The sequence below is a fragment of the Chelon labrosus genome, assembly GCF_963514085.1.
Source record: "Chelon labrosus genome assembly, chromosome: 15".
In the NCBI taxonomy this organism is placed as follows: domain Eukaryota; kingdom Metazoa; phylum Chordata; class Actinopteri; order Mugiliformes; family Mugilidae; genus Chelon; species Chelon labrosus.
In genome coordinates, this window is record NC_140348.1 from 7,114,974 (window position 1) to 7,140,533 (window position 25,560).

A 25,560-nucleotide genomic window follows, 5' to 3' on the forward strand; every position below is an offset into this window, starting at 1 on the left:
CTTGTGCACATGTGTTGTATGGATGGGTGTGTATTTAATTTTGTAAGCGTGTGTCTGACTTTGCTCTTGGCCTCAGCGGCCCTGCATGACACAGAGCTCAGTGTGGCTGGGTGCCAACTGCTGCTAAGCTACCGAGACACACAGCGCTACAACAAAAGGGCCAGGGCTTGGGTGAGCCTGACTTCACTGGCCGAGGTCACGAATTTCAACAGCGTGCTGCTGACAGCAAGAACAGCAACCTCACACTTACAAAAGCCTTCATAAAACTTTACTGCAAGGAGGCACGCACGACACCTGCCATTCCCACTGAGCTCGACACATGACAAACAACTGTACGCACACATGCTTCTTTATGTTAGCACGGAAGCAGGGCAACAGCTGCACTTCCTCTTTTGAATGCATCGCCAACTTAGCCACAGTGCAACATGTCAGAATGTCCTATTTAAATTATGCCAAAGAGCATCAAACAGTCATAACCAGGGAAACAGAGCCTGCATCAATCCACAGTGCCACATTCATCCCACACCCATGGGCTTTCATGTTGATTTTAAAGTTGTGTAGTGCTTGAAAAGGCCACTGTTATGGTAAACTGATCGGTGACACACTTTCAGAATCAACAGGCATAGCTCTGTGGAAACAACCAACTTAGCCAGTGTGTTTCTCAACCGGTAGGTCAAGAACCAGAAATGGGTCACAAGATACTTAACAGGGTCATGGACAAAGATGAACTCAGAGGGGGAACTATGGTGTTAACTCATCTGTCTGCACCCTGGCAGGTCCTGATACGCAATAACCACTGGCCTTAAGCTGTTGGCTTGTGTGACAAGAGTTCCCACACCTGATACCTACAGAATATCTGTAACCAGCCAACACAAAACTAGTCAGGGAAAAATGACAAGTAAAAGCCTAAATAACTGAAAACCAAAAGGGGTATGTGTTCACTTCAACACTTTGGCAGCCAAGTTTGTGTGTGAACTGGTCATAAATCCGCTTGTTCTGCCGAGGAAAGAAAACAAGGCCCTCCTATATGGTATAACATTGTCATTTCCTCCTGGTAAAATGGGTTATCAGATCAATAAATAATCTCAGATGCCTGGTAGAGACTCAGAGAAGATGGTATGTTTCTTTCTTTATGGTACAGTGGTTTTGCTATGTAACATGACAACACTGGGTCTGGGCTCTGACTACCAGAACCATTGTTTAATCTGGTTTCAAGTCGGCAAAATACAAAAATTCCTTGAACAAGTCCTGTCTTCCATTTTCTGTAAAATTGAATGAATATATAAAAAAAGACATCAATCTTGCTCAAGTTGTACCATATACCTTTTCCTGAAAGACTGTTAAATCACAAGTCAGCACATTACATTGACCAGTTGCGTCCAGAAAGTTTTTAGAAACCTGCGGATGACAGTATGTATTCACTAATTTCTGTGTTTCATTATGACACTTAAAGAGATGCTCATACTGTCACTGTTGGGCTAAAACTAGACATCAATACACTGTGGGCTGAAAGTGGATATAATGTAGTGTTAATGTAGGCATGTGTGTGCAAGTGAGAAATTTAAAGGAGGACACAATAAGCTCATCTCACAACTTTGTGGCTGCTGTGATCTTTGTCAAAGCCCTTCATGAAGAAGGTCATCAGATACCTAATCATCCCAGTATTACTGGCTCTTACCACATCCTCCAACACTGAGGCTTTCAGGCATCTCACACCATTGAGTAACGTGCAAGCGAGAGGCTTTGAGCTCCCCAGCTGTTTCATGCTGAGCAGCAGCATCACATGTTCTTCAAACGCAAAAAATTTCCAAACACAGAAAGTCTCGCTGCACCTCTACCTCCTCTTCAGTCTTTTCATCTTTGTATCCCTTGACATTTTGTTCAGTTTATAAGAAATGGCTGATTAGATGAGGGGAGCTTCAGTGTCTAACCATTGCGTGCATACAAAATCAACTATTATATTGCACTGCAGTAGTGTGAATGTCATTTATGCCATTTCGTGCTATACAGTAATGAGCAGAACCCAGTTATATTGACTTTCCACTGGTACAGTACATGCAGCACACATGTCAGATAATGCTGACTTTGCCAACACACGTCAGTAGAGGACATGATACAAGGTAATTATCTACTTTTAGGTTTTTGTCTCCCTGAAAACTGTTTGACTGAGGTGTGATCAAGTCATGCAACTAATAGTATATTCAAAGAATAAACATGAAATAAAGTCAACTGGACTTGTGTTTCTTGAAGACAATTCCTCAAAGTAGCTTCTTCGGTTATAAATAAGACCACCCAAGATGTTCATAATAAAATCCCAACTCCCCACCACTCATTCAGAACTCAATAAGCCAGTTGGATGAGTGGTGAAACATCTTCAAGAAACCCAATAAGTCCAGTTGCCATTGTTCAAGCTTTGTTTTTTGGATTACCCGTTTGTCTTTGTTGTTGCTCTGATGCTAAATGTTAGCATCCTATGTTACTATATAGTATATAATAGTTTAGACACTGTCTGGAAGTAGGACAGCTGAGAAGGCAAATCAGGCATCCAAAGAGCAACAATCCAAGTCCATTGCAAATAATTTGCAGCTGTTTCAGTGGTTCGAGGAATGGGTTTTGTCATTCCAAGAAAATACTTGTTCTCACTGCAGATAGTTGGACCCATAGACTGTATAAATATGAATGGCGTGTCCCCACTTTCTTGCATTGGCCAAACTGACACAATTTTCCCCGGGGATATTGGTAGCGTCATCTTGCGACTTTGGAGCCAGAGTCTGCGCAGTACGGTCTGAGAGTGGAGCTATGCGGAGCCGCAATATTAATAACCCGAGCACACTTCCGCCAGACTCACTCGTGTTTTTGTTTAATTAATACTACGCTCTGCTCTGCCTCCACCAGTTACAAGGAAATGTCGGATTATACACTGTGCTTATTTTTAAAAATTGTTTTTACAACTGTCATGGTCCCACGGAACCGCTTCACAGAGTGGTTGGCATGGCAACTGGTGGTCACCATTATGTCACATCCTGTTTGTATAGCATCAAATAACTACTAAAATGACACATATCCAAAAAAATTGACACTTGAAAATGCATCAACACTATAGTAACTACCTAAAATGACTGAAACCATCCTTGAAAAAAAAATATTTGATGTGTATTTTTAGTGTTTTAGTTTGGCCAAAGTCCCATCCACTACACTAACATGAAGTGGAGCTTATGACCTATACTGCAGCCAGTCACCAAAGGGGGAGCTCTACTTGCTTTGGCTTCCCTTTTGATGAGCAATTCCGATGTCCATATTTATCAAATCTATGGCTGGACCCCGCGGGAAAAAGAGTTACCTCACAGTCATGGTTTACTATATGTCAGACTGGGAAATCCAAGAAAAGTCAAGCAGTGTCAATCAACACAGTGTCCCACCTCTTGTGGAAGGTCAGAAAAATAATCACCACTGCCCACCATGTTTTGACGAGGAAGCCACTGAACCAAACCAAAAACTGTGACCAAAAAAACAAGATGTGTACTGAACCATGGGTTAACTATACTGTAGCCTCCCTTTATGCTACACTACTTTTTAACCTATCCATGTAGTGTGGCTAAATGTTTGCTGCAGAGAAATACTGAATGCTAACAGTGACAGGACATGTACTTTTTATGTCTGACCACACTCTGGATGATGGTGAACAAAGTTAATTAAACAGTTATTTTTACAAGTATAACATGAGAAGAAAATAACAAACTGCCTCCTTTTCCAGTAGAATTTACAAAAGTGCTTCAGTGGTAAACGTAGTGGTTTATGGTAATGTCATATAACATACCAGCTCCCACCCACACTGACTCTCAGATCAGGTTTCTATTTCTAGGTGCAAACCAAAGCTACAGTAAAAGGCAAAACAAAAGTAATGCCATAGCAAAAGTTTAATAACAATTAAACACTTAGTGATACCAAACACACACATTTTCAGATGTATTAGCAAAGTTTCTCAATATAGGAATCTTCACCTTCTCTCCAAATCTATAAGTGGTTGGGTAGACATTTAAGAGTTCCAATGCAAATTTCAGAGAAAACAAAAGATGGTATAAGAGAAAGCATGCTCAGCTGATCTACCTCATGCTGCTAAGAATCCGACTGACCTCGCCTCCTCTAACAAAAGCTTTCTTTGTCAAATTCCCACTGCGAGAGGAACTCCAGCCCACTTAACCCGCGTCCTGTTTGGAAAGCAGGGTGAGTCTTTCTGCTCAGCGGAAGAGAAAAGCCATATCCATGTGCTCACAGCCTTGAGGAACGAGCCTTCAAGGAAAAGAGGTGATTGCTGTAACGATCAAACCCTGCTGTTTCTCAGGAGTATGTATAAAAACATCTACAGAAAATATGCAGAAATGCATGCATATTCCATATGCATGGGTTATAATGACCTGTGCCTTTTTTCCATTTGAAATTCCTTCCTGTGGAGGGTATTGTATTAGAAACAATACATCTTTTAAGGACAATACATCAACATTTTATCATGACAAGTGTCTTATAATATGTTTAAGTTGTCCAAATTCGGAGAAACATATGACAATACTTAAAAAAAATTACAAACTTGACTCAGTGATTCATATTGTGAAATTAACTTCTGTCTAAATTTCACAGCCATAAACTCCAACTATTGAGACCTTCAATCAAAGAGGGGTGAGGGTATAGCCCTCTATGAGCAACAGGTTATTTTCGCATCATAACATATGAATCCTGAACTACTACAAAGCAACATCAGCTAGAGGCTTTAATTAACTTGAAGGGTGGAGTTATACGTCTACAATTAGTCCATATTCTCCCATTAAGTGTGGCAAAAGAAAATAGCATTCTGCTTGATAACAACTGTACTTTTCTCCATGTGAGGTGAGGCCAAAGCCACGTCAATGCCTCAATCGGAAACCTCAGCTTCCTGTGACAAACATCAGCTGCTCGGCGGCAAAGCCAACTAGTCAGCCAGCTCATAGTCAAAACTTAAATTGGTAACTAGATTATGGTTTCTTGAAAATGAGGATCCTAGATCATTCCAGATCTGAATGTCCCAACTTTCAACAAGTGGGTGAGTGTTATTGGTGCCTCTTCAATCTAAATAAACTGTTAGCTTCTTAATCCCTGCAGTATCAGGTCAAAGTGTTGTTTAGCAAGACACTAAACGCCACAACAGATTACAACCAAATGTAAAGTAAGGTTTGGTGGAGCCTGCATGGTAAGAACAGACAAATCAGACAAAATAAAAAAGCCATACGGACTTGGATATTAGTCATCTGTTTATGGGTTTGAAAGAAGCAAAAAGGCATAAGATGAAAGGTTTCCTACAGCTTCTTGGAATGTCTTTCATTGTTTTTCCAAATGGTGACTAAACTGGAGCATTATGCAGCACATCATGCTGGAGGATTTAACGATTGTAGGAAAAAAAGAGGACTGCTGGCTCTGACCATAAACCTCATCCTTGTTAGTGGTGTTGGTCTTAAAAACAGTTTTACCCTAACAACACTGAAGAACAAGTCAAATTGTGTGTTAACCCCACAAATTATGGTTAAGTATTTTGGAGATTTCCGTTTGAGCGTTGGATGATGTGTGTGTACACCAGCAGGGATTTTAATACACTGTTAATTAAATGCATTTGTGTATGTGTTGTATGGACACAAAGTTGTTTTCAGATGAACTCGGTGATGTCCACTGTGTAGAGTTGCATGGTTGGGTCAGTGGACATGGATTGGTTTGCACACAGTGAAGATTAGACACTCGATGACTCGGAAACTGATCTGTGATGAGGAGGAGGAGGAGGAGGAGGGGGAGGGAGAGCCAGCAAACTTGATGCCAGATTAATACATTTTTTTCAAGTCTATCCCAGTCACCTGGGACATTGAAGAAAAATATTCCTTTCTGCCAAGGTTTTTGCAAAACACAACATGTGCAAGCATTTTCTTGAAGACAGGGGTTCCACTTGGTCTACAACCACAATTTTAATTTTGTCAGTATAATGTGAATATCAAGGTTACATTAAAGTAAGCACTACCTTATAAGAGAAAATCAAACAGTTCATAAAGGACAGATTCAAGATTATATTTCATCTCAAGAGGATCAAGAAATATATTTTTAATTCGTTTCTACTGCAAGGCTGTGTTACTCACCAAACTGATGGGATGATAGGCACACCCTGAGACCACTCTTTTACCTATACATTGCAAATATAGGGTTCCCCTATTTTTTCTTTCACTGAATGTAAAGATTTGCAACCAGCTCATAATCTGTGCTTTTTGTAAATGGTAACTGTCCATCCTAACTCCAATGGGAAATGATCAAGCTTTCCTCCAACCGCACCACCAGATCTCTAGTCCTTTGTCTCAAAATAAACCCTGGCACATAAAAATCATTTCCATCCGAAGAGACTATAAACCAACAGAAGACCTTATGACAGGAAAATCCACCGTGATGCAGCGTTTCAGTAAATTAATGTAGCGTGAATTACATATCCTGAATCTCAGCTGGATGTACGCAGACAAATAAGACCAAGTATCTGCTTCTCACATGTGCTGCTGAGTGTAATACATAATGTGTGAATGTATGCATCATTCAAATATATATTTACTTATTATTCTAAAGATAAACTCACACAATAGACCACGCAATAGTAGGGAAACGTGTGTTTGACTATAGACATGCGTTCAGCTCAAACTGCTCCAAAGTGATTTACAGAGTCAGTGTGTCAATGCACACAGGAAGTCCCAATTCCCTGCCCACTTTACCGACAGACACACAAGTCTCATGTTCAGTGGTCCCTAGAGGCTCTCTCTTGTGTGTCTCTATGTGTCCATATGTGTGTGGTCCAGTATTTACACCATGATGGACGAAAACCCACTGTACGCCAGAATCACAGGAGGCACGTGTTCAAGACAGTGGGCACATTCAACAGACAGATCAGAAACACTGGAAAATTAAACCCGAGAAATTCACCTCACAAAAACACTCTGTGAACACACATAAATCACCTCTGCAAGACTATAGAAAACTTTAGTCAACACAATGTTCAGATTCACAGTTATAGTCAGTCCAGTGGTGGTAAAAGTACTCAAATGTTTTACTTAAAAGTAGCAATCAACATCACAGTGTAGTAAGGGCTGTGATACACTAAGTGGGCGGCCGACCATCTTCTCATGTCGGGCCATCTATCAGCATCTGTGGACCTAGTCCTAGTTTCTGGTGTGTTCTCCACCTCTGGCTCTTGTCTGGGGCTTTTCAGCGTGTTGAATTGCTGAATGAGTTGGTGAGAAAGATCTCTCTGACTGGCCACTCAGCTTAGAGGACCAGCATAATAGAAGAAAAGCGTAAAAAAAAAGTAATAAAAGTAAAGAAATGTCAAAGCTCAACTTTCAAATATTTTCATAACAACATGAACCAATTGACCAGCATGATTCAAGAGAGGTCTTCTCTGAACAAAAGTTTGTAGCTCTTCCTAGCTTGCCTTTTTTACAGGCAGTTCTTTGATGTCATGCATTCAGAAAAATATATTTTTCCACCAGTGATTAATGGATAAATATATTATCTATAAAAGTATATCTGAAGTTACTGAATATATTTTGTATCATTATTTTGAATCTATTAAATAACTGGTATTAAGAACAAAGTATAACATTTCTCTCATAAAAAGAGTTGATGTCTGTAATGTCTACTCATCATATTTACTTCCTACAGCATCTAATCGTGTTTAGATGATATGATTACATCTATGTGTATCTGTCTTCACTGGATCTGATTTCATTTGTCTGCATTGTGTAATTTAAGCAGAATTTCAACAAGAAAGACTGCCACATGTCATAAAAGTAGATGTGATTGGACACTAGACTTACAGTAATGCATGACAAACACTGTTCTTACTCAAAATTGAACGCACATGCTTTGTAAAATGGCAAATAAAAAAATAATTAGCTTCAGCCCATGTGTCATTTTTTACGTGAGGTAGGTTAAATTGCCTCCCTTTTTATGGAAACATATTAGAAGCCATCCACACTATGTGGTGCCTGGGATCTCCGAAGGAACCATTAGCTTACACCAGAGACCTTATAAACCTCTGCACAAAGCCGACCACTTCCCCATGTGGTGTTGCTAACACAGTGAGTCTACACAGACACCGAAGTGAGCCAATATTAAGCCACACTGAGCCACTTTTAAAAGGATCTTGCATAGCCATGACAATAATGGAAAAATGGAGTAGTCTGCAACAAGGCCGATTAGGATAATCCACTTGGGTCGGATGCCAAGCACTTGACCAGAGGAAGCGTTGCCACAACAATACTCACACTCATTGGCTATGAACAGCCAGGCATGAAATATGTGGCGGGGGTCAGGAAAAGGACTTGAACATTAGAAACAAGGTGAGGAATGTAAACCCTAGCCATGTTGTTGAAAGCAGATGTGAGCCTAGTGAAGATGGCATCAAAAGCCAAAACCGACTTACGAAGACACACGTTGAAATGTCCAATAAATGCTGCTGAAAAGTCAACATGCACCACACCTCTGGTCCAATTTCAACTGTGAATATTGCACCTCAACCGAGGCTCCACTCTTTAAGAAAAATACACATGTCTAACTTCAAAAGTTAGAAAAGGGAGTTCAGAAGTGAACAGCAGTTCAAAAGTGCACCTGGAACAAGATCCTTTTCTGTTGCATGATGGCACTACTTGTACCTCCACCCAGCTCTCCTAAAAAAGCAGACTAGAGTTGGGCCCTTTGGCGTCAAATTCCTGCTGAGAATTAAATTAATTCATCAAAACAAACTACTGGTTGCTCTGGGGCCTCAGACGGACTCCCACTGCCTGAATCCAAGATGCAGAGGCCTCTGGACTGGTGAACTTGTGTTGGAGGATCAGACAGCTGAGGTCGACTAGAAAACATGTCAAGTAGCCAGTTCTCCACGAAGAGGTGACTCATAATAAATTGTCTTGTCACTCAAATGTTTCCCTCTTTCCACTATACAGTATATAAATAAAAAGCAGCCTAGAAAGATTAATTAAAATCAGCAGTGGTTCCTGTTTTTATTTTTTTCAATGACTAATTTCTGGAACATCCGTATGAATCAGACTCCCCAAAATCTAACTTGGGCTGCGTTAAATTAAACAGTAAACCCTATTGTGTCTGATGCGTGGAAGGAATTAACTTTACATGAGTGCTTCCAATTTGTAGACACTAAACTATTCATGAGACATTTCCAGAAAACAGTCTGTATTCAGGGTAAGGCTATGATTACTGTAATAAACCCATTGTTATCATTCAGGTGTGTTCAATTTCTTTAAATTGTCCTTATTTTCTCACTTCGGGCTGAGACACACCATATCTGTGGTTGGATGTTTTACGGTACGTCTCTGGCCCTAGTTTTTCAGGTGTTTCCTGCACTGTTGTAACTAGTTGGACTACTAACTCTGGCTTTTCAGCCAGTTCAGCATTTTGAATCGGCAGCAGAATGATTGGATGTTCAGCTCAGAGAACCAGAGCATGAAAAGAGAACAAGAAGTGACAACAGTCAACAAAATAACACTATTCAAGGCACAGATTGAAGGCTCTTCTTGTTTTACATCTTCATCTAATCTGAACATTTAAATGCACAAATACTTTCACAACAACATGAACTGTAGACAAATTGATTAGTATAATGCAAAAGAAACCAACTCTTTAATCTAATCGTAGCTCTTCTGGGTTCCCTGAAGAGTTATTTCTGTTCCTGCAGGCACAGAATGTATGGCCAGAGGTATATTTAAGTGCAGGCAACGTGAGGTGGCGTCACAGTCGGTAATTCTTTGATGTTGGTTCTGTGTGTCTGTACCTTAAAGAGTCATGTCAAATTTCCCTGTACAGAAGTTCACATTGCTGGTCCTCCAACGAACAGTCCAAAAACAAATCGTACTTGACAAGAAGATTTTTTTTATGCGATATGTTTCATTGAGTATATTTAGTGTTATCCCAACAACCACACGGTGACTGGGACACAAGGATGCATTGAGTAATGGTTTCAGTTTCCAGCGCAGGTCTATGCTTTGACAGAGAGGCCTACTGGTTTTCCTGGGAGGAGGCTTACCAATGACAGAAGGCAGTGGGGAGAAATAGGAGGGCTGGTATTCGAATTACAGTCTCATTAATGATTCAGCGAATAGAGGGCAGGCTGGTGTATAAACTGAGACAACAAACAGCCTTGTTGGTGGACTTACAACAATGCAAAACCCAAGCACAAAAATGACACAATAACAAATGTAGACACACAATATAAGCACCCAAGTGCCTGTGCAATACAGGCAATCAGACACTGATCCAAACAGTGTGCAGTGGTGCAAGTGACATTATGTATGTAGACTAGACATGTAAACACACTGTTAACTTAAACTGACTTAAGTGTTCAACATAACCTTTATTTATTCACCTTATAGTTTGTTCCTTTCCCTTATATGTGTAAAATGTTTGCTTTAGTGTTTTCACACTGTAATTATGATTTCCTTGCCACTAGTTCACGGTGAAGCATATGGCAACAGTATTTATTGTTTTTGGAAGCAATAAATGAATAAACTTTATCTGAACTGCATTTGCAGTTTTTCCTTGTGTGTTTTTTAGTCTGTTTTTTTTACATTTCTTTATGTTTGTTTTTTTGGAAAGAAACAAAAGTGTTGGGAGAGTTTTTTTTGTCCAATTTGAGGGGGTTATGTCCTCTTTGCTTTTGCTTGCAAAAAGGAATATCAGTCCCCAGAATGTGTAAACAGATTTATGTCCCACATCAGTAATACACAGAGCCAAGTGTCATCTAATGTTTGTACAAAGCACACAATGTGACCTTCATAGGAGAGTGCAACAGCAGAACTGATTGAAACGATTCATGGGCGTTCCGTGGAAAATGACACAACTAGTATTTAGGACATTTGGAAACTGGTTTGTAACGCTGCACGTGAAACACTGTCAAACCAAAATCTTTAGTAATCTAGAGATGAATACATGTTAACATCTGTCTGATTCCATCCGCATGATAAATGATCAACATTTATTAACTGATATAAGCACTTTTTTAGCACTCTTTTCTTAGTGTTCACTGTCAAAGCTTGCTTATTGTTTTTGAGGAAAGAATTCCAATTTCAGGTGTGAGCTGCGACAACTTAGCATTAGTTAATTCACTTTTATTGCCTTGACTGGTCTAATAACAGCAATACAGGTGACTCTAAACTTTGGAGTATTGTGCTGTCTTTGCAGGGAAGTCTGAAATATTTTATATACACACTCATTTTCCAAAACATAAGTTACACTAGTGATAACTAATGCATTCTAATATAAGAGTCCAGCACAAAATCCTCCTTCATGACTGTTATGTTCAGTTTATGTTGAAACAGCGTCATAATTCGTAATTCAACTGTATGATCATTTTGGAGGATGTAGTTTGTGGTGCTGCTTAACTGTACTTAATCAAACACAAAAATGTTTCTGTTATTTTGCATAGCTCACTGACTACAATATGCATGTTGAAATAATAGAAACGTGTTGGTACAACACAAATAATTCAATTGTAGCCTCCAAAATGAACAGCTAAATCAACAGGTCTCTCAGTTAGTCATGGTGAATACCTGAACCTTCATGAAGCTAAGATTTAGTGCAGGACTGTTATATTGGAATGCATTTATTTTAAGTAGTGTACCTAAAGGTTTGTGCATGTTTTAGTATTTCAAGTTTGCTTTTAAAATGGAGGACTGTTACATCAGAACACATTCATGTAAAGGCTTTAGTTCTTGGAGCAGTGAGATGTCAATATTTCTCCACTAACCGTCATTACTACAGCCTGCAGAAGACAAAATCAGGGGGAGAGGTTTTTTGTTTTTCAGTTACGTCCTTAAGGCTGCGTCATGTTTCTGTTCAGGTCCTTTCAGAACTGGTGAACGTTGTCTTCATCTGGGGGTTAAGAGGGTAGAGTCTATGTAGGCCTAATTGTGCTGTACCTGGTCATAGTTTGTAATCATTAGCCTCTTGTCCAGCGAAATGAAACGAGCTAGAGCATAGTGCTGCTAGCACTCAAGCCTCAGTGTGGTTAGCTTGGGGTTTTGACATTACTTCCACCCCAGACTTCTGGTTGCTTATCATGGACATTTTAAAATAAAACAGACTCAACATTTTAGGAAATCAGCAGGAAATAAAGTTTATCTTTTCTCTTAACAACAGTTTTACAAATTATGTATTTAATTTGCTTATCTAAGCAGCATTTGCTTTGTCAAGTACAAGGACTGAGAGACTGAATATTCAATAGATTTTCAACAATTACTGCTAAGGCTTTTTCTGCATTAACAGAAACAGCAGTGCTCCCTGGGGAGGCTACAATGTCAACAAGTAACTCACTCATCCGTTCGTATGCGTGTATGTGTGTGGTGATGATGTACACACAAACTCATTTGAGACAGGAAGGCTGAAAAGTGAAGCAGGAAATGGTGATCAAGCACGATCGGAGGGGGGTTGATAATTGCAGGGTTCCCATGTACATTTGAAAATGTTTCTTCTTGTGTGTGTGTATAAGGTTCCATATTATATCAGTAGTTTTAGCTGCAGTCACCTGCTCGAACAAGCTACACAGAAAGGAAACCACAGGGATGGTATCTTGACACTCACAAGCCTTTCTTTCATGTTTTATGCAAAACCTCAAGAGCACTTTCATTTTCTGCTCATGAAAGTGAAGAATTCTGATGATACAAACGGAAAGTAATGTGCTTGCAGCTACAGGCTGAGGTTTGAGTCTGAGTAGAGATGTTGTGCACATCATCAAACACACAGCCAAAACAGAGAGGTGAAAAAAGTAAGAAAACAGCTGACCTTTCTGAGGTGACAAACAGACAGCGTTCAAAGTAGGAAAAGGACATCATCTTCCATTTCCCAGCTTTGATCTACATTTGGGGGAGCTGGGACGTATCCCTAAAAGCCACTTTGATGCATAAGAAGTTACTGTCAAGTGGTCCTGTTCTCCCATAAATCTATAAGAGTGAATCTGGGGCTATATTTGCCCAAATTGCAGAAGTAGTCTTCTGTCTTCTTTTTCATCTAGCCATTTTGGTCTCTGTCTCTTTCTTTCTAGTTATCCCAATGCAGACAGAGAGGTTAAAACATGCATTTTTTTTCTACATTTATAATATTTTATATTAAAACGTCTTTCACCAAAATGTTTCAGCTCTCTTTGAGTCAGCATGTACCAGACCTGATTTTTTTCCCCCAGAACTCCACCCAAGTTTACAAATAAGGATTCTATTCATGAATTCCGCCGTCGCACCGTTAAAAAAAAAAAAAAAAAAAAAAGGCCCCAACAGCTTTTTGAAAGAAGCTGAACAGCCTCACTATGTTTCAGTTTCCACCGTTGTCTCGCTTTTCTGACTCAGGTACTTTCATAAAAACAAAGTGTGAAAGACAAAATGGGTGACCACACTTCTCCCCTATGCAACATTACTAAAACTGATAAAATAGCTCCTTAAATTAAGAAAACTAGTGCAGTGCCTGTCGGAAGTATGTATTCCTATAGTGGGAGCTGAAGAAGATTTTTCAGTTGTGACCATTGTCGTGACCCATGTCTCCTCCCCACAAAGACATTAATTGTAGTGTTTTTACTGGTGGTTTTAATTGTATATACACATAGTAACATACAAAATACAAATGTAGAATCAGAATCAGAAATACAGTAGCCTATGTACATTTACAAATAAATAAATAGTGTTCAACAGAGTGACTGCTTGGGGAAAGAAGCTGTCTTTGTGTTGGCTGGTTTTGGTAAACATCTTCGTGCCCGTAGCGAGACACCTGCCCAGTTTCAAATCAATCGGGCCAACGGTTCGCGAGATATGCGTGCCACAGACAGACACACACACACACACACACACACACAAACTCACCAAATAAGTTTGTCTGTCTTGCTGTTGCGATGAATAAACTGTAAAATAACGTTGAGTCTCCGTTGCCATGGTTACCATCTAGCGTTTGAGCCAGCGCAATAATTTAGAACTGTCATCAGTTAGAGCGGAGAAAACCTATTTTACCGATATATTTTACATTTCTTATCCAAACAACGTCAAACTTAGCAGTGCACATCTTCGTGCCCGTAGCGAGGCACCTGCCCAGTTTCAAATCAACCGGGCCAACGGTTCGCGAGATATGCGTGCCACAGACAGACAGACAGACACACAGACGCTTCTTGATTTATAGATAGATGGCAGACTGCATGCTAGTTTTCCTGCCGGAGAAGATATTGAGCCTATTAGGGTTACCAGGGCAAAATATAATTTCTCCTTGAGTTTGGTTTCTTCTAAAGCCGATTTGTAAACAGTGCTCAAGATTTGTGCGCATGCTCCGCCTCTTCCTCTCCGTTTTTGGTGAATTTTTGAAAGTGGCTGTTTTTGATGCCATGGCAACCGGAGTAGTGGAAATATTAGAGCGGAGAAAACCTATTTTACTGATATATTTTACATTTCTTATCCAAACAACGTCAAACTTAGCAGTGCACATCTTCGTGCCCGTAGCGAGACACCTGCCCAGTTTCAAATCAATCGGGCCAACGGTTCGCGAGATATGCGTGCCACAGACAGACACACGGACGCTTCTTGATTTACAGATAGATACCTATTCTATTTAAGGCAGGTAGTGTTTTGAAGAAGGTATGCACTCACAGCAAATGAAAGAACTACACAGCATTGCACAATCCACGTTCAGCTACTGGGAAGGTGTACACTACCTGTCCATAATACAATCCTTTCACTATATGTGTTAAAGCTATTAAGCTCAAGATACCATAATCATCCACAATTCATGGAGTTTACAATAAACTGTTTTCCCCACAACCTGAGTTTACATAATTTATATGGTAACGTGTATGGTGACCTACAGGAAGAATCTTATTACTATCAGAAAATGACAGAAGGAAAATGGAGGGGTACTTCTATACATTCCTGTCTTGTTAGCATTTATTTAGACTATGATCAAAAGCAAATAAGCTCCTCAAAACATATTATGAGGGTAATTTGTATGCAAATGAACACAGCCAACCTGATTAGCATTTTGGCCAACAAATAAGGCAGAATCTAAACTTGCATGTGTCAAGGTGCTTACGAAAAAGATTTTTTGGAAATTGTGTGCTTAAGACTTAAGACTGATTCATGTTTCCACTGCTGTTTGGATCCTTTCAAGGCCAGTGAACGTTTTTAGACTATAAACAAAAAAAAAAGTGCTTCCAAAAAGCACATATTTGTATTGAAATACGAATAAACTAAGCAACATTACCATTTAGCTAACACAACAGCCGTAAGACAGTGCAAGTTCTCCAGGTTGAACTTGTCAAGACGGTGTGTTCAGACAGAATGAGTAAAGTCCTAGTCAGCCTGGTCACATATAAAGTCAATGCAAAGTGTAGAAAACAGGCATTTGTTTGTCTGGGGAAGTAAAAACATTGGTACAGACATGACTTAACAAGCTTAAAATGCTATAACGAGCAACAATCCACCCTTATCCCTAAGGAACAATACTGGTTTATTTCAACATGGTGTATAAAAGATAAATGCAAGTTTCGTGGCTCCTATGGCTCTTTCAACTGTTCAGTTGTCGTACAATATATCAGGACAAGCAGTGAGAGTCTCCTATAGCTATTCAAATAATCATGATTAATAAAAGGAATGAGAGGACAGAATGTTTGCTTTGCATTCTGCTTGAACACACACCTTTAGATTAATGAGATTGCAATATTTGTTTTTCAGGGCATACCATCCTAACATACCCTCATTTGCCAGTTACTTTTCAGGCAGTATTGAAATACAAACACGCAAAATATCTATCTATTATATATATTTTGCGAAGTTAATGCTGTTTTTAAGATCTTCCCTTGGATGTTTTTCCTCACATCGTTATAGACCATATAATTGATCTACATTCACTTGCCAAAGCATTAGCTACACTGGTGAGAACAAATGCATTCTCATGTAACAGTCCTGCTGTCAAAAACAACGTCAGTACTGTATGATCATTCTGGAGGATGTAGTGTGTGCTGCTGTTAAACTGGATTGAATTAAACACTATGTTTATTTAGCCTAGCCCACTGACTAAAATGGGGTGGTCAAAATAATAGAATCATGTGTGGGTTCAATACAATACATAAGGTGCCTGTGTCTGCAAATCTACCAGGACCTGACAATGATTCTGACAAAAGCCAGAGTATGGGAACCGTCCTAAGTGCAGACTGCCTAAAGCAATGCTATGGAAAATTTGCTGGTGGTTTAATGTACCCCTTCCTCTTTAATTCCCAACCTTGCAGAAACAAGGCCATAAAATCATGCCCACTGTCTGACCCACTTTCCATGACAGACGTAATCTGCCTGCACAAACTTCAGCCTGTTTACCAGCCCAGTGAAGAGTAAGCCGGGCTGAGAGGAGTGTGCCAAGCTTCTCATACACAGCAGGGAGGAAAGCTGCTGCTCAGCTGCACTGACGATTACACTCTCCGAGCTCACTGGCCCTCCCAAATCAAGCTGCACACCGCAGGCACGTGCACATGGAGCGATAACTGCAAACACAAAAGGCCTTTCTCCTGACCAATTCACTGTATCACTACGGTTTAACTCCTTGACGCCTGGGTCGATTTACAATTATATAAAAAAAAAAATTATTTTTGTTTTTGCTTTCAACCTGATGCTAAATTAAGTTGAGATTGTTAATTTATCTAGAGTACACAGTATAGATATAAATTTAGGTATGATGCAAATTATAATGGGACAACAGGCATGAATGGTAAAAATGGAAAAACATTTATTGAAATTACAAAATTGATATGTACAAATTTAAATTAGGCTCTATACACTATAACACCAACTATTATAATCCAATTTAAAACGGAGCTCAAGCTTTTCACTTAGGACGTCTAAACTTAAAAACGTTAATTTGTCCTATTCGTTAGCTTCCATTAACCGGATGTAGTTCCCACTCCGACCGGTCTTGAACTTGTGCTTGCAAAAGGTTCCTAGGTACGTACTGAATGTGTACAAATCAGCATTGGATGAATACATGCGCTGTCTCGGCTGCAGTCTGAGCGAAAGCGGTGTGTCGCGAATTCGCCACACTCTGCGTCAAGGGGTTAAAAGGGTGTCTAAACGTCTCAAAATATTCACTGAACATCAAGATATTAACCACTAAATGCTGGGATGATCACCAGCAATTAATGCATTTGATTTACTTTCAAAAATCTCTTTCTCAGCTTGATTCATGGCCATATTAACAGTCCTCCCATCGCTGTTCACACTTTACTGTCCAACTTTGGCTGCTAAATGCACAAATACAGCAATGTAATGTGATAGCATCCCTTGACAAGACGAAAAGCTGAACATACTGATGCACAAAACAGAAAATGTAAAGTTTTTTACTTTTACTTTTTGCTTTTACTTACTGGAGTTCTTTACAACCTCATCAAAAAAACTAGCTGGTTAAAAATTAAAAACTTTGTACACATTAAAATGTGTTCTGCAGTTACAAGATTTTGGATATTTTGACTACGACATGGGCTTCAGAAGTTGTAAATACTCTCAGAAGTTTGTGCAATTTATGAAAGGTAGCTCCATTAAAACGAATTTCACTGCAACCACTGCAACAAACTGACAGTGAGCACATTTGTAATTCTGTTAAAATATTTTCATGGCCCCACTGGATAACAATTCTTGCTGACACTAAACAAGAGCACACTTTAGAGCACATCTTTAATTGAAATAAAAATATCCAATGGTAATTGATTTATTTTTCTGTACAGTCCAAACTAGACCAAGACTGGGAGGCCTCTCTGTGTCCCCACAGACTGAGTTACTAGGGATACGGGCAGCACTGAGCCTCCATTAAGACATCAGAGCTCTCTCCGTGCTCCCGTCTGACACCATCGGCTTGGATTTCCTCCCTGAAATTGAGACTCTAAACCACACCATAGAGCAATCACACACAGGCCTGTAGGCAACACACCCTACACAACCAACACTGACACACGAGCGCTCCACATTAACAGCTTCTGCCATTAATAGGATGGTGAGAATGCAGACTTTAAATAATCTGCACAAAAAAGTTCTCTACACCAAATACAGATTTGTTTGATCACTGTTATTGATCTGATATCAACCAAAACTATTAAGGAAGGAAGTCCGCTACACAAGGTATGTTTGCAGGACACTGATTGCAACACTACACTGTATATACACTGTATGTTTTCTGTAGGTTTTGTTTATGCAGCTATTATGCTACTATCTTGTTACCCTGCTTTTTTAAACTGAAGTCCTGGAAAATGCAATTTCATGGTATTATCACATTTAATACAATCAGCAACTGTTAAGCTGGAAAATAAAATGGCCATAGAGACAATGGAAATGAGGCTTGAGGCTTGTCCTCCCTATGTTGTCTCTTCCAACGTAGGGAGGACAACGCAATTTATCACATCATCTCCTATAAACAACAGAAAGACAGCAAGAGGAAAAGAAAGCGACAGGGAAGAAGAGGTGAAATAGGTGAAATTAGATGGGAGAAAGAGAAAGAATAGGGAGGAGGAGAAGGAGAAGGAGGAGGAGGAGGTGGAACTCATTAACTTGCAATCAAAGCATCACTAATGGCCACTGTCCGTGCATTTGCTTAATTCCTTATCAGGCAATGTTCCCTTTCCAACTCCGATCCCCACCCCCCCACCCCACCCCGCATGTGACAGGTCAGCATGCAGACGGGATGCGATGTAAACTAACACCAGCGTCTCTGACTCAAAGATACAGACAACCAGCAGCTTTATCTTAGCAGAGCTGCTGATTTCCACTCAGATAAACACAGCCAAAACAGGTGCACGAGTGCATGTGTGCATAAAGAAAAGGAAAAACCCGTGACAAAGATCTTTGCAGCTGTAGCACTCCTTATGACTTGACATAAATTAAATGGGGTAAAGTCGCGTTAATAAATGTTCATTGTCTCAGAGCCAGGACAAAGCAGGTGACAGTTAAGAGCAGGCTCAATTACCCTAATAACGTTTGTGTGTGTGCTACTACTATTTTCATTTCAAAGCAAAGTCAGGTGGCTTAGTAAACGTGTACTCACTGCGATATAAACTGTGAAGTCCTCTTATTGTCCCAAACCTTCGGTCGATGTAGGCTGCTTAGCTTTTTTCCCTTCAACTTGCTGGAGCTAGCAGGCTAGCTAATGTCCAACCGGCAAAAAAAAAAAAAAAAAAAAAAACGGAATTCTTTATTTCTCCGCTGCTTTAGCCCTCCAAAAAATGATTAAACCGTACCACGTAAAAATAAAATGGAAGCAAGCGAGGGTTTGTGTTATGTGTTCTCAACCTTCCTGGACTTTACAACTGCTCGCCGTATGAGAAAACAGCCACGGTGTTTTATTTTAAATGACAGCCTCTCCGCGGTGCGCTGTCCTTTGTTGTGAGCATCTCAACGTAAACACAGCGCTCAGCCGTTCGGCTCGTTCTCTGCATCTGAGCGTGCGCCGTAGGAGGGGACTGAAAACACAGCGACGTCACCGCAAAGAATTATGGAACCTGGTGTTTTTCTCCCAAGCCAGACCGAAAAATACAAAAGTGAAAAATATCTAAATATATATATATACTTTTTAACTTTATATATATATGTATACTTTTTAATATAAATGTTTAATGACTAATAATAATAATGAAGGATTAGTAAAGAAAGAAAAAGGATAAATCATGAGAGACCTCTTTGCATACTCAAGTTGTAGAGACACTTTGTCTACTACATCTGATCACTGTTGCAGTTTGTATCTCAGTTCAGCTGGCAGTATGTCGCAAATATCTTTTACATCCCGTATTTTAGCAAAGTGTATTACAATGTAAAAATACTTTTTTAGGATAAAACTCCTACATAATACGAGGGCTTAAAGGTTCAGCCTGGGTGGAATGAAACAGGACTTGTAAATCCAACTGTCTGTGTTGCTCCCATTTCCATGTTTATCTATATCTCCAGAATGCTTCATGCCCTATTTCTCCGCTTCCTCCACCCATGTCTGTGAATGCGTCAATATGCAGGTGTGTGGGCGTTTTTTAGAAATGATACTTTTGTTTTAGAAACCAACAAAACAGAATTAAACATACAATACCTGGCCAACTCAACAGTCAGGGGAGTGAAATCTAAGCTAGTTTGCTGAACTGTTTGTGTGATTTTGTATAGACATTGGTACAAATAATGAAATGCCGAAGTTGTTCTGTTGCACACCTCCACTAATAGAAAATGTATTTAGCTTTGTTATGGTTCATGGTGATAAAATACGTACTTTGTCAGTGATGATGTGCTTAATTTTGATCCCCAACAGTGCAAACAGTAACTGTATATATAATAAATACAATTATACAATATATGTGTTTGGATAAAACTGCAGATCCAGAAGAAGTGCATGGATGTTACATGTTTTCTAATAAAAACTCTCTGCAAATGTATCTATATATACTGTAGATACAGCAGCGTTTATAGAGAGAAGCAGTATTTGTGCTAACGGCAGGAAGTTTGGTAAAATATACAGCACATACGTTTATATGATTTAAATGAAGAACAAATAAAACTCATTTGCTGAGCTGTTTTTCATTTATGGTCCTGGCCCCACCTACATACCCAGTGTTGATTCTTACCTAATGCGTTCATACATTCATACACCTCATACATCCAGCAAACTCACCTGTAATGTAACGACTATCCTCAGAGATATAGTTTTATTCTTTTGTGCTCTTGTTTATTCTTATATCAGAAACATTATGAGCACACAGTGCACCCACTAAGCTTTTCTCTAATTAATACTTTAAATGCTGGTTCTATACATCTTTGTTTATCCATTATCAGTATCCCATGTATCATGCATCCCCTACGAGTATCATGCACTCTTGTTTGTATCATGTTTGTATACTGCACGTTGCTGCCCTCCTGTCTCTTCTACTACCTCCCTCTTTTTTCTGTCACCATCACCTTAGTGCTTGCTCCGGGGGTTTCCGGCTCGGGGTTGTGCAAAGAGACACAATTCAGATTGTTATATACTGTACATATAATTTAACTGAAAGTCACCAAAGACCACATGGCAGCATAAGTTGAATCTCTAATAATGTGATTTAATAAATTCAATCTAGTAATAGAAATTGGTTGATCTGCATCAAGACACAAAATTTAATCAATGAAAATCATGGGACACATGTTGTTGAGTTTGCTTATTAGTATATTTTTTCAACGTATCCGGTTTCTAACCACATAAACCAAGTGTTTAAAACACTTTCAAAACCTTGGTTTAAATACAGACACAGAGATCTACTGCATGTCCCACATTTACTACATGTCTCTCACGTAATTACTGTCAAATTAGGGTAAAAGCATGAAACAAACAAACAACACAAATACTTCACGTTATGCAACATTTCAGCACTTTTGTCCAAGGCATATATGATACACAATTGTAGTAAGGGAAACACAAGCAGGCATCGCAACATGACTCTGATGTAGAACAGAAGCTCATAAAGCAATTCAATTTGAAAAAATAAAATCCAGAATTGAATAAAGTCAGTCAGTAACCAATAAAAGACCAGCAATAAGTCATACACATTATAATTAGGATGGTAGAACAAGAAGTAGAGAACTTAAAACGGACACCTGTTTTAAAAATACACATGAAACAGCAAACATAAATGAAATGACTGTTCTTCTTTAAAGACTTGACTATGCCACAGATGTTGAGCAAACATTCAGTTCCAGCTGTGTGCATATATGACTCCTTGACAATCGGTTTTACCAGATGACAGTATTTGACATTGCATGTATGTGTGTGCATACACAAAAATGCTCGGCTTAAGAGAGAGTAGAAAACCCAGGGGAGGCCAGTGACAGATTAAACAGAGCTTCTCTCATGGTAATCACACAACTCTCATACACGTATGCACACAGAAACATTCTTACTTTTACTTTGCTGAGATGCTGTAAAACACACACTTACGTTTGCTAATAAAATAAAATACTCGAATGCTGCTGCACTGGATGCCAGAGTTGTGGGCGTTGCAGGTTGAAGTGGTTTTCAAGGCAGAGACTGAAAGAAGACTTTGCCTTTATGACATAAGAAACATAAGTAACTATGTGTGTCCCTGAACACACACACACACACACACACACTCTTCTATGCACACACCTTGCATAATCTTTGCTCACATTTTAATCTGTGTTTGAACACTCCTGTTTACGTTGCCACGGTTACAACGCCAACACCTCTCCTGGACGTTTCCAGGGTTGGAAGCAGCAGACACACCTTCCTTTGATTCCACGGGTGAAGGCACTGCCGCCAGCTTGCTTCACTCCTGATGGATGTTTTGACAAGTGCTTCTCTTTCCAAGAGCCAATGGACTGCATGTCTATGTGAAGCTTCAGGAAATCATGAAAAATGTTGAGAAACATGTGGTCTGATTACAACTCTCAGGTACACAGTAGACCCTGCCAGTATTTGTGTTTTCACACCATACAAATACTCTTGATGTTATTCTGCAAAGTTTAAATGTTGTTATCTTAAAATGACTCTACAATCTTTATATTTCTTTATATGAGCATTATAAAACTTAAATGTATGCTTTTAGAAGACATACAAATAGTAGCATATGTAATAAAACAAGAACTTAAAAGTATTTAAAATTACTTAAAGCGTGAAAACATAAACTACAATCTTACAAAAGGGGAAAAAACATTTTTTTAGAGGAGACATTTTTAAATACATTGTAAGGAATATATAAGGGCATGAATGCAGAAGTTTAAATTGTACTTAGGTGCTCTTCCTTACTATTTTTATGTACTTTTAACACCAAAGACCGCAAGAAATGGCAAGAAATAAGTAAAATAGTTAAGATGACATTTAAACCATACGGTTAAATTACAAAAGTGTGAGGTTTAGGCTTTAAGATAAATGAAAATGAAAATTTTAACAGCTGCCAGACAAGCAAAACCATTGTATCCAGTATAGTATCCAATTTTTATCCAGAATTGCATTTTGCCTGCAGAGGATGCAAATAGTTAACATTCATAAAATAATAATAGTAATAATAATAATAATTAGCAACAGTTTGCATATGCCAGTTTAGTGTTAAAACTGATTTTAAGCTTCTTGCCTCCAATCCAGTGCAGGTTCTACTAACTGAGGCAGCTGTGGACTAGGAGTTATAGCATAAGTGCAGAAAAATAATTTCCCCATGAGGATCAATAAAAAATTATAATTTTTAAGTGACTGGGTTTTTGCAGCTCCTGTGTTTTGACAGAGATTGAACGCTGATCCTGCTTCTCAGCCTCTCCACTGCTACCTTTTCTGAAAAAACATAAAGCTCAAAATAATTCATGTAATTCATTCTGGCATCAATCTCCTCAGTTACAGCCACAAAAAACAGATCAGTTTTTGCGCTGATTTACTTAACCTGATATGTTTCCTTAATGTGGTGTATGTGCTCTAAATCTGAGCTCAAGCATCTGCTCATGTGATGCTGACAGTGGACAAAAAGTGTGTGTGTGTGTGTGTGTGTGTGTGTGTGTGTGTGTGGGTGTGTGTGTGTGTGTGATTTTACTGAGGGCAGCCTGTTCTCAGAGAGCATTTTATGCTTTGTTGTTGTTGTGCGATAAGACCAAAACATAGCAACAGCTGGGCTGCGTTCACTCGCACGAGGGATTCAGGATGGCTGCGCTCGGAGAAGTCTTCTCTGGTGTGACAGGATTATGTGATAGAAACATGCTGTGCTCATGCGTAGCCAAATATTAAATAACACTACTGTCCCGTGTTTGAGGGGCCGAGCTAAGCACTGTTGTCATGCTGCCATGGTGACGGTAACCATGCGCAGGATAATGTTTACAGAATGTTTAGCATATCACAAACCAGCTACACTGGGTGACTGGACCAAATGAATCAAACTTGTGTGTGTGTGTGTTCTGGCTTTTCAAGTACATTTTAACTGGCAGTCCGCAGAATTGTTTTATGTGAGTGTATTTGATGAACTGTTCAAGCTAATGCTCAGATTGTGTAAGGATGTACTGTGGATTTGGCACACACACCTTTGTCTCACTGAAGAACCAAATATTATAACTACACAGCAACATTTCTGAGTGTGATCGAGCTCTGTATTACGTCTCCCTGACATATGTTGCTGTATGTTCTCTAATTTGCTCCAGATGTTGTTTTGCAGTAAATGAAGCTAACCCCTCGCTTGGTAACGGTCGTTGCTTAATCACACTGCAAACAAGTTGAGCAGAGATGGCCTCTTTCCTGATAAGATTTCAAAATGCCAGCACCCGCCTGCACCCATCGTGACACCGTGCAGATACAGGCCACAAATGATATCTTGCAGCTGAGAGCAATGACGGTGGATTGTAAACTGGTTATGAGAAGTTTTAAGAGATAAGCCTGCCAAGACAAGAGGCAAATAACAAAGCAAGAAGTGTTTCTGTCTCAGCAGTCTGTGTGTCGTCTGATTGTTTTGCAGAGATGAGACAGTACTAGAAATTACTGATTTAAAGTAATTTTAAGTTTTGCACAATTAGATAATTATTTGGCTGTTTAAATCATGGCTGTTATCAAGTGGACATTAAAGTTGAAAACTCTGATTTTTTTCTAAATTATTACTGAAAATAAAAATGCCCAGTGGCTCTATAAAATATGCATGGAAGTTTGAGAAGATATTCACTGTGCCCTGAGGATGATTCCTGCTGACTGTGGGGACTTTTGATTTTTACTTTAATGCTACCAGCAGAAAAAGTGCAACATTTACAAGCCAACTTCTGTGGACATTTATGCTACTTTTCCTCTAGCGCTTTATTCGTAGATTTGTGTCTCGACAACCATCTGAATCAGAACATTACTTTAAATGTGTTCCACGGTATACAGCCCACTCATTTGTAGATTTGCATCCAGCAGGTCAAAAATTCTGCTTTCGCACAACAAAGTGGGGATGTTAGCATGTTGCTGTTAGCTTTTAGCTTCAAACACTACTGCTATGTAGCCTCACAAGGGCACCAGCATGGCAGTTGTAGGATAATGTATTCATCCTGTCATGTATTGAATATCACAAATAACTAATTAAAAACAAGCTATAGCATATTGGAGTTACAGTAACCAGCAGGGCTTTTGACCATAGTTCCACCTTGTTCTTTAATCTTAAAGTGACCAACAGCGTTGCCAGATACAGTCAATGGACTCCAGCCCAAAAGCTGTTAAAAGAAACGCCAAAGCGCACATAAAATATTAGACTGATATTTTAATAAGTACTTTGAAAAAACAATGGAGTCGAAGCATATCAATCATCCAGCAACAAATTGCAGTGTCCAACCACATCTAGCTACGACGAAGGCATTTGATGAAATCATGTGTCAACTGTGGAGCCTATCTACTCCTTAGACGAATTTAGAAAAAAAACAACTAATTAATCCCGAACCAGCCATAAGTTTGTTCACCCACACCCAAACTGTATTTTTACCTGCCAAATCCGGGTGTGAAACCGCTTGATCTGGCAACAAGTGGTGACCATAAAGATGTGAC

The 25,560-nt window shown here is 39.3% G+C and overlaps 1 protein-coding gene across 2 annotated transcripts in view; it reads right to left on the reverse strand.

Moving 5' to 3' along the window:
* Window positions 1–19,506, reverse strand: part of peli1b (pellino E3 ubiquitin protein ligase 1b) — a 38,558-nt gene extending 19,052 nt beyond the window's left edge. For both annotated transcript variants that reach the window (XM_084561268.1, XM_084561267.1), the window contains exon 1: window positions 19,102–19,506. The gene's annotated coding sequence lies outside the window, so the exon portion shown is untranslated. The remainder of the gene's footprint in view (window positions 1–19,101) is intronic.
* Between the last annotated feature and the right edge of the window lie 6,054 nt (window positions 19,507–25,560).